Here is a 10,046-nt window from a genome sequence, read left to right on the forward strand (position 1 = left end):
AGAGAGAAGAATCCATCTAGCTACTAACTATGGACCGGTATGTTTGTGGTAAACTACTCACGCTTCATTGGAAGAGCCGTGATCGAATCCCCCTCCGGCAGGATGCCGGAAAAGGCCCCAAGATGGGATCTCACGGGAACAGAAGGTTGCGGCAGTGGAAAAGTGTTTTCGTGGATACTTCTGGTGGTTTGGGAATATTTGTGAATATATAGGCCAAAGAATTAGGTCAGGGGAGTCATGAGGGGCCCACAAGGCAGGGAGCGCGTGATGACCCACAAGTATAGGGGGTCAATTGTAGCTCTTTTCGGTAAGTAAGAGTGTCGAACCCAACGAGGAGCAGAAGGAAATGACAAGTGGTTTTCAGCAAGGTAATGTCTGCAAGTGCTGAAGTAAGTAGCCAAGTAGTTTGATAGCAAGATAATTTGTAACGAGCAAGTAACGGTAGTAATAACAAAAGTGCAGCAAGGTAGCCCAATCCTTTTGAGGCAAAGGACAGGCCAAAACGGTCTCTTATGATAAGCAAAGCATTCTTGAGGGTACACGGGAATTTCATCTAGTCACTTTCATCATGTTGGTTCGATTTGTGTTTGCTACTTTGATAATTTGGTATGTGGGTGGACCGGTGCTTAGGTGTTGTTCTTACTTGAACAAACTCCTACTTATGATTAACCCTCCCGCAAGCATCCGCAACTACGAGAAAAGTATTAAGAATAAATTCTAACCATAGCATTAAACTTTTGGATCCAATCGGTCCCTTACGGAATAGCGCATAAACTGGGGTTTAAGCTTCTGTCACTCTCGCAACCCATCATCTAATTGCTACTCCACAATGCATTCCCTTAGGCCCAAATATGGTGAAGTGTCATGTAGTCGACGTTCACATGACACCACTAAGGGAATCACAACATAGATACTATCAAAATATCAAACACATATCAAGTTCACATGATTACTTGCAACATGATTTCTCCCGTGACCTCAAGAACAAAAGTAACTACTCACAAATGATAATCATACTCAAGATCAGAGGGGTATTAAATAGCATAATGGATCTGAACATATAATCTTCCACCAAATAAACCATATAGTAATCAACTACAAGATGTAATCAACACTACTAGTCACCCACAAGCACCAATCTATAGTTCCGGTAACAAGATCGAACACAAGAGGTGAACTAGGGTTTGAGATGAGATGGTGCTGATGAAGATGTTGATGGAGATTACCCTCCACAAGATGGGAGAGTTGTTGGTGATGATGATGACGATGATTTCCCCCTCTGGGAGGGAAGTTCCCCCGGCGGAATCGCTCCGCCAGAGGGCAAAAGTGCTCCCGCCCAAGTTCCGCCTCGAGGCGGCGGCGCTCCGTCCCGAAAGTCCTCTCCTTATTTTTTTTCTAGGTCAAAATGACCTATATACCAGAAGATGGTCACCGGAGGTGGGCCGAGGAGGGCACAACCCACCAGGGCGCGCCTGGGGGCCCTGGCGCGCCCAAGTGGTTTGTGCCCACCTGGTGGCCCCCCTTCTGGTAGTTATTTGCTCCAATAATTCTTATATATTCCATAAAAAATCTCCGTGAAGTTTCACCTCATTTGGAGTTGTGCAGAATAGGTAGCCTGATGTAGCTTTTTCAGGTCCAGATTTCCAGCTACCGGAATTCTCCCTCTTTGTGTATACTTGCATATTATGAGAGAAAAGGCATTAGAATTACTCCAAAAAGCATTATTATGGATAAAAACATTATAAATAACAGTAAGAAAACATGATGCAAAATGGACGTATCAGCGCGCCCTACCCCCCTGGGCGCGTCCTTCCCCCCTTGTGGCCGCCTCGTGGCTCTTACGACTTAATCTTCAAGTCTCTGGGGTGTCTTCTGGTCCAAGAAAAATCATCGCGAAGGTTTTATTCCGTTTGGACTCCGTTTGGTATTCCTTTTCTACGAAACTCAAAATCAAGGAAAAAAACAAAAACTGGCATTGGGCTCTAGGTTAATAGGTTAGTCCCAAAAATAATATAAAAGAGCATATTAGTGCATATAAAACATCCAAAACAAATAATATAATAGGATGGAACAAACAAAAATTATAGATATGTTGGAGACGTATCGACTACCTGCCAGCGTCATTTTTTGGCTGCGCAAGAGACCTGGAAGGGGGAAGGAGCCCCGTCGCCTTCAAATGGGACAACTGATGCCATGCATGCAGGCCAGAACTCTGAGAGTGAGTCTGATTGCCTAAACTATGAGTAATGTTGTGATACTTGAGAGTTGATCTATAATGAAGAAAAAGAAGAATGAGCATTTCATTGTGGTGAACTTGTGATGAGGAGAAAGGAATAATCATCATGTTATTTTTCTCCTATCCAATTGAATCTAATTTCGTATGGATCGTCGTCCAACATCATGGAATGGAATCATACATGTACTACGTAATTTTAATCCGTAGACCCGCATTTGCATTTTGCATGGCTCTCTCAGTGGCTGACCATGCATATTTCCTTGGTGATGCATTCATGTTTAGCTAGGTTAGAATACTTGAGATGTACTTCTATCATGGATGATACTGTATGTCATACGTCTAAACAGACTGGTGTTGCTTCCACGCATCATCTGTCGTCGTATTGTATCGGGACAAATGCTACTTGGAGAGAAGCAGATTTGAAAATAGCTAACAACGTCATATTAGAAAGTATCAACACCTATCTACCCCTAATAATTTAATTTTAATTTTAATTTTTGATAATAAAGCACGCAGTGATTCTGGTGGTACGTCATTGGCATTTTTGCGCAAACCCTCTTATGTTTTCTAATAATTGAACCTGCAGTCCCTTTCTAGAGCGGATCTGGGAAAACGATTTGTTCTTACAAAAAGCACCCTGCACTTTTCAGTATACAACCCGTGATCCTGTGTTTCATTTTTATCCAGCCGTTCCCTTTCCAGCCACGTCGAAGGAGAAGTAGGGCGGCGGCGGAGGAGAAGTAAGATGGAGGCCGCATCACCGGCGCGAGTGATCGGGTGAGGGGCGGCGCCCATTTCATCCGGCTCCTGTCACCCGCTTGGGCCCAATTCATCCTGGTACTGATGCTTCCACAAAGAAATCGGATTAGCACGAGAATACAAAATAATTGGTAGGGGATGCCCTTGAAACAACCTCTGCTTTGACTCAATTGCAATTGGCTTGGCTGCATATCTTCGGTGAAGAAAGCAGAGATGCAGATGGGGTAAAGAATGAACCCACAACGCGAGCGAAGAAAGCAGTCGATGGCGATGTCGTAGTTGTCCTCCCGCATGGAGGTGAGGCAGAGGGCGGTGGCGGCGGCGCGACGATGATGCGGCAGGGCTCCCTACGTGTGTGCTCCTGCTCATGGCCAAGTGAAAAAGAAAGAATTGGGAGGAAGAGAGGAAGAAGGAGAAATAAGAGGATCTAGGCAGCGCAGGAGTTCTGATGGTGCGGTGTGCGCGGAGGCGAGGAAGAAGGAGAGGATCTGGGAGGCGCGGGAGTTCCCGGTGGTGCGGTGTCCGCGAGGGCGCGGGAAAGGTGGTGGATCAGTGGTTGAGCGCGTGGAGGAAGGAGGGGAGGCACTCAGGAGACTTGTGAGATTTGGGCCGCGGGGAGAGGCATTGAAGCAGCGGCGGCCATTGAGGAGGGGGAGTGTTGCGCGTGGTCCCTCATTGGACAGGGAGGGAGTGAGAAGAAGGCATTGGGGGAGAGACTACATGATTAGGGGGCTGAGAAGATAAGGCTGGACAACGGTGCTTGCGGCCAAATGATACGTGTCGCCGACGTGAGACGGTTGATTGGAATCATTGTCGTCTACAGCTGAATAAGGTAAAACAAATGCATGCATGTGTCCCTCCTGAGCACCTTCATTTGTTTCTCGCCGTGCACCCATGCATGCATTTTTTTGCTTCAGCAATTTTACATGCACACAGTCTGTGTGTAAGTGTTGTGGAAGAATGTTAGCTTACTACAGTAAATGAAACAATCTTCCACAACACTTACAGCCGGACTGGCTGGGTAAATGAATGCATTCAGAAGGAACTTGCGAAGCTGCATATGAGTTCCCAAGAAAACTTCCGACATTCTTTAGAGCATCTCCAGCTGGTCCATCAAGTTTTTTGGGGGTTTTATGTGAGCTGCCTTTGCAACTTTTGAATAAACCCATCCCTAATAAAAAAATCTAGCTCTCTCTGCACTTGCAATAAACACATAGGCACCTTCATTTTATCATCATAATAATTCAAATAATTATGTTTCAGTTTCAAACCCATAATCTATGATATAAACATAACAAATGGTCCAAATGCATTAAACTAAACATGAATAAGTTTATTGTCCATGGAGCTCCCACAAATGCTCAACAAGGTCTTCCAAAAGTAGTTCATGCCCCACGACAGTCTTTGATCTGTTGATACACTTGAAGAAATTTCTAGAGTCGGTGTTCATCACTCCGATGGTTGACACGCGATGTATAATTTTTTTCTTCCCCTCATTCTCATAGCAGAAGTCTTTTGGCTAGACTCGCTCCTTCTTTCTTATCATGTTCTGCATGCTCACGCATGTTCTGATGATGCTGTCATGATGCTCCACAAATGCTTTTGGTCCCGAAATCAAATACTCTTGGTTTTGAAATTTTGCATGCCCCAAACAATGGCAAATCAAGCTTGCAATGCCTCAAATGCTTCTTGTTGCATGAGGGTTTGATATTGTCTTCACAAATATTGACCATGAAGTTCCATCTGCAGGATAGTAACATGTGTTGTATGTTCACCGGTAGTGCCTCCATGTTAGATAGCCGTGCAAATAAATGAGATCATTGCAAGACATTTAGGTCAATTTGAGATCCCGATAGACCAAAATATGAATGGCAAATTCATAGATCATTTGATGACACAACTTTGAAGAATTATGGTTGCATCTTTACAGTGACATTTCAGTTGTGCATGTTATGTCGCAGGGAAATTCTTTCACCTTCAGTGCATGCAATCGATGCTTCCAAGCATGACGAGGAAGTCTTTTGATGCACTCATCTGCAGAAACTTGTTGTGTCCATGTCATTTGGTGCTTGGAGATATTTCTCTCCGAAGATCTCAATGACAACCTTCACAAATTTGTTCCAACCTTTTATGATTGTGCTCTCTGCACTCCAATCCAATCATCAAGGGCGTGTTTGTTTATGTGCATCATTTTTTGCGCGCCAGCTTCAACTACCCGCCAGCATCATTTTTTGGCTGAGCAAGTGCGCGAGGACGATCCCCGGCAGCGCGGCCAACCTCAACTATCAGTCGTTCGTGGTGGTGTTTGACGGCCGCACCCGCGTGCGCACGCTGACGTGGACGGTGACCAAGGTGTCGGTGCGGCCTGAGAGGTACAATGTGACGGCCTGTAGGATCGACAGTATGTCTAGAGGGGGGTGATTGGACTACTTGACCAAATAAAAATCTAGCCTTTTCCCAATTTTAAGTCTTGGCAGATTTTAGCAACTTTAGAACAAGTCAAGCAATCAACCTACACATGCAAGTCTAAGAGTATAGCAGCGGAATGTAAAACATTGCATATGAAGGTAAAGGGAGGAGTTTGGAGGGAGCAAACGCAATGTAGGCACGGAGATTTCTTCCCGTGGTTCCGATAGGTGGTGCTATCGTACATCCACGTTGATGGAGACTTCAACCCACGAAGGGTAACGGTTGCGTGAGTCCACGGAGGGCTCCACTCACGAAGGGTCCACGAAGAAGAAACCTTGTCTATCCCACCATGACCATCACCCACGAAGGACTTGCCTCACTAGGTTAGATCTTCACGAAGTAGGCGATCTCCTTGCCCGTACAAACTCCTTGGTTCAACTCCACAATCTTGACAGAGGCTCCCAAGTGACACCTAACCAATCTAGGAGACACCACTCTCCAAAAGGTAATAGATGGTGTGTTGATGATGAACTCCTTGCTCTTGTGCTTCAAATGATAGTCTCCCCAACACTCCACTCTCTCTCACAGGTTTGGATATGGTGGAAAGATGATTTGAGTGGAAAGCAACTTGGGGAAGGCTAGAGATCAAGATTCATTTGGTTGGAATAGAATATCTTGGTCTCAACACATGAGTAGGTGGTTCTCTCTCAGAAAATGTATGCTGGAAGTGTAGGCACGTTCTAATGGCTCTCCCCACGAATGAAGGAAGGGTGGAGGGGTATATATATCCTCCACACAAAATCTAACCGTTACACACAATTCACCAAACTCGGTGGGGCCGAATCAGAAAACTCGGTCAGATCGATTTAGTTAAAAATGTGAACGTTAGGCTTTTCGATGGGACCGACATGTCAACTCGGTGGGACCGATTCCATTAGGGTTAGGGCATAACATAATCTCGGTGTGATTGATTACACAAACTCGATATGACCGACTTTGGTAATAAGCTAACCAGAGAGTTGGTCTGGCAAACTTGGTGGGACCGATTCGCTCATCTCGGTGAGACCGAAACGTTACGAAAGGGAAACAGAGAGTTTGCATTGCGAACTCGGTGGGACCGATCGCTCATTTCGGTTGGACCGAAACGTTACGAAGGGAAACAGAGAGTTTGCAATCCCATCTCGGTGAAACCGAGATCCCTATCGGTGAGACCGAAGTGACTAGGGTTTCTGGCAGTGGCTATGTCAAATGAACTCGGTGGCGCCGGATAGATCAAATCAGTAGAGCCGAGTTTGACTTTTGGTTTGGGACATATGTGGAAATAAGAAAGTTGTTGAGGGCTTTTGGAGCATATCACTAAGCATTTTGAGCAAGCAAGCCATTAAGCAACACCTCGTCCCCTTTTAATAGTATTGGCTTTTCCTATGGACTCAATGTGATCTTGGATCACTAAAATGAAAATGTAGAGTCTTAAGCTTGAGCCAATGTGTGTCCTTAGCATTTTGAGGGGTTGTAACAGCCCCCAAATTGGGTTATCAATTTTTGTGCTGTTATTCTTTCCTGGCACTCATTTTCAAAATTTTCTCCTGAGTTTGCTGGATGACCCTGAGAAATTTTTGTCATTTCCAACCTTTCAAAATCCTGCTCATGTCTTTTTCAGTGGGCAAGACCTCATTTGCATCAGCTCAATTCCTCTTAAACCCTAATTCCAAATTTTTGGAATTCGGATATGCCATTGTGATTACAAAGGAGCCACCATTTTTCCTTGTTCTGTTGATCCTCCCAATTGATCCCAGAGATCATCCTATCTTTCTTAACCTTGGATATGCAAAAATATTGCTAAGTCCAATGCAATATTTTTGAATTATGATTTATTCCTTTTCTTGCCTTTCTGAGGAATAAAATCCAAAGGCATATCTAGCCATCTCCTAAATTCATGAGAATTGGTGGAGTTGATGCTTATGCCTAATCCAAGCTCTGGCAAGTATATTGGCCATAATTAAATAAGGAAAATTGCCTTTTCCTATTTAATGCCAATATTGCATTTCTGCCAATTTCCAAAGGAACTACTATTTTTATGGAAGAGAAAATTCCCACATAAATTGTGGAGCTTGTCCTTGCTATATTATCACTAGTTCCATCCTAATCTCATGTTCCTCATTTCAAAAATTTGGCACATGATCCAATGCAAGTTTCTGCCTTCTCTGAAATTTTGCAAAGGAAGTGCTTTATTCCTAATTCCAATTGAGCTGAAATTTGGCAGGGTGTTTAACATTGGTAAATAACCCATGGATACCAAAGATAAGCTCAATCCATTCATCCTAGCTCCCTGTGCTATTTTTCAAAGTTTCTGACCGGAATGCAACTTTGTGAAGGAAGTACCTTCATAGTGTTTCCAAATGGGATGAAACTTTTCCATCCTCTCAAGTATCTCAAATCATTATCCTCCACCCAAATTCAGTTCATTTCATTGAACTATGTGAGCACAGGAGCAATTCTTATTTTCTGTCCAAATTTTCAGTTTGTGAAGCAAGTGTATTTTATCTTGCTCCATTATGGTTGATAATTTTTCCAGGCCTTCTCCTACTCATATAACCTATATCCACAAGATTGTGGCTCATTTCACTTGACCAATTGCCCTGAGGATTTTTCTGAAGTTTTTGGACAGAAATGATAGCTGTGAAGGAAGTACCATTTTGGTGAGTCCATTTGATATGAACTTTTTACAGCATCATGGTATGTTCAAATCATCAGGCTTTGCCAAGTTATAGCCTAATCCATCACTCCTAGTGAGTGTTTCATCATGATTAAGTTTCTGGGTCAGTTTTGGTGGTTGTACAACAACTATGGTAAATAGTTGTCCATTTTACCTCAAAACTCCCAGGACCGTAGTCCTTTCTACCCCAAGCCTCCCGGACATCAAGTTTACCATTTACCCTCTCTGGTTTAATCTCTAGGATGTTGCCAAGTTTGCAACAGAAAACTTGTGGAGCTTGTTTCACTCACCTCCATTTGTCTCTGCCCGATCTTTCACCATGGTAACACTCCACGCTGGAAGGACTACGCGGTAGACATGAATTTACATCAGTTAAAACCCCAGCATGTGCAGTGCCAGTGGTGACCACGCGTGTAACCAGCCAAAAACGGTGGTCTAGCCACTGTGGTCGTCGGCATCGCTGCCCCGACCGCCTCTGGCCTCGCCATTAATGTCCAGTAGCCCCCCTCGTCGTCGTCTTCCCTCTGGACCGCTGCCCCCCTTCGTTTTCTTCTCCGGCGAGCCATGCCAAGGACCAAACAGTACGCCACTGTGGCCATCATCTTCTTCCTCGCCCCTGTCCATTTCCTCCTCTCGTCCGCGAGCTTTGCTCGATTCCGTTAGCCTCTGGCGCTCGTCCGCGAGCTTTGCTCGATTCCGTTAGCCTCTGGCGCTCGTCCGCACCCTCCTCGTCGCCTTCCCGCCGCTTCCCGTGGGCCTTGGCCGCGCTTGCCGACGCTGCGCCCCTCGCCGGCGCACGGACATGTCGCCTGCTGCGTGCCACCTCCTTCCCCCCCTCGAGCCCTCCCGCGGCTATTTAAGCACGCCCCGAGCATCCTCGCAGTCCACAACCCCCTCCCCGAGCCTCTCCCCGAGCTCAGAGCCCCTCTCTGACCCCATCACCACCGTGGCCGCCGCCTCGGGCCTCCATTGATTCCGGCACTCCCGAGCCCTCCTCGCCGTTCCTCCACCACCACTGCAACCTATAGATCCCACCAAGTCTCCCCGTAGCCTTGGCCCTTTCTCTCCCCTACCAGAGCACCTTGCTCCACCGACGACCGGAGCCCCTCTCCGCCACGGGCGTTGCTGATCTCCCTGCAGTGCCTCACGCCGGCAACGGAGACCTCCATCCGATGTGCCTCTCCGCCCTGAGCGTCTGGGTAGGTCGCGCGCCCCGTGTGGTGGCCGGACGCGCCGGCGGCCGCGGTCGAGGCGACCCCCTCCCTCGGCCTCACTCGATCCCGAGCGGGAGGTTGAAGACGCCAGGGCCAGGCGGGCCCTTTCCCGCGCGGCCCCACCTGTCGGCGATCGTAGGGCGTGGCCCCGCTGGCCACGTCGGATAAGTGGCGGCACCCCGCCGCAAAGCCGCTTTCCCCATGCGAAAGCGCCTTTCGGGAAAGTACGCTTTCAATCTCAGAAAGCGTATTCTTCCTCTCCTTCAGCCAGGAATACGTTTCCCCCTCTGGAAAACGTATTTTCTGAAAAGACACGTTCTGTTTAAACTACCAGGGACTTGTTTGTAGAAGTATTTTTACAGACTAGTCCCTGAGTTTTAAACGTCCGTATCTTTTTACCCGTAACTCCGAATAAGGTGATTCCAACGCTCACGTTCTCTGTTCGTCGAGCTCTTTCTGTTGGTGTCATTTCCATTATGTTTTCACACAGCGAAAATGACCTTTTTGCCCTTGCCCGTAAACAGCCCCCTCCGAGAAGGAACTGTTTCCGGCAAATCTTTTCGCGATCATTTCGCACTTCTTCCCGGAGTATTTCTCGACCCCCAAGCAAGCCAACCTCTTATCATGAGCCCCGAACTTGCATGTTGGCTTTGCTTGCACCTTGTGTGTGTGTAGTTGCAGTTGTTTTATATCGTTTTCATCGGCAGTTATT

General features: G+C 46.4%; 1 long non-coding RNA gene across 1 annotated transcript; it reads right to left on the reverse strand.

Annotated features, from left to right (window-relative positions):
* Window positions 1-922: 922 nt before the first annotated feature.
* On the reverse strand, window positions 923-4,252 carry LOC141023408 (uncharacterized). The gene is made up of 2 exons (XR_012184737.1): window positions 1,795-4,252; window positions 923-1,675 (listed from the first exon to the last, which is right to left on the reverse strand). It is a non-coding gene; the product is annotated as an uncharacterized lncRNA (long non-coding RNA).
* Between the last annotated feature and the right edge of the window lie 5,794 nt (window positions 4,253-10,046).

This window comes from Aegilops tauschii, chromosome 5 (assembly GCF_002575655.3).
Source record: "Aegilops tauschii subsp. strangulata cultivar AL8/78 chromosome 5, Aet v6.0, whole genome shotgun sequence".
Classification (NCBI taxonomy): domain Eukaryota; kingdom Viridiplantae; phylum Streptophyta; class Magnoliopsida; order Poales; family Poaceae; genus Aegilops; species Aegilops tauschii.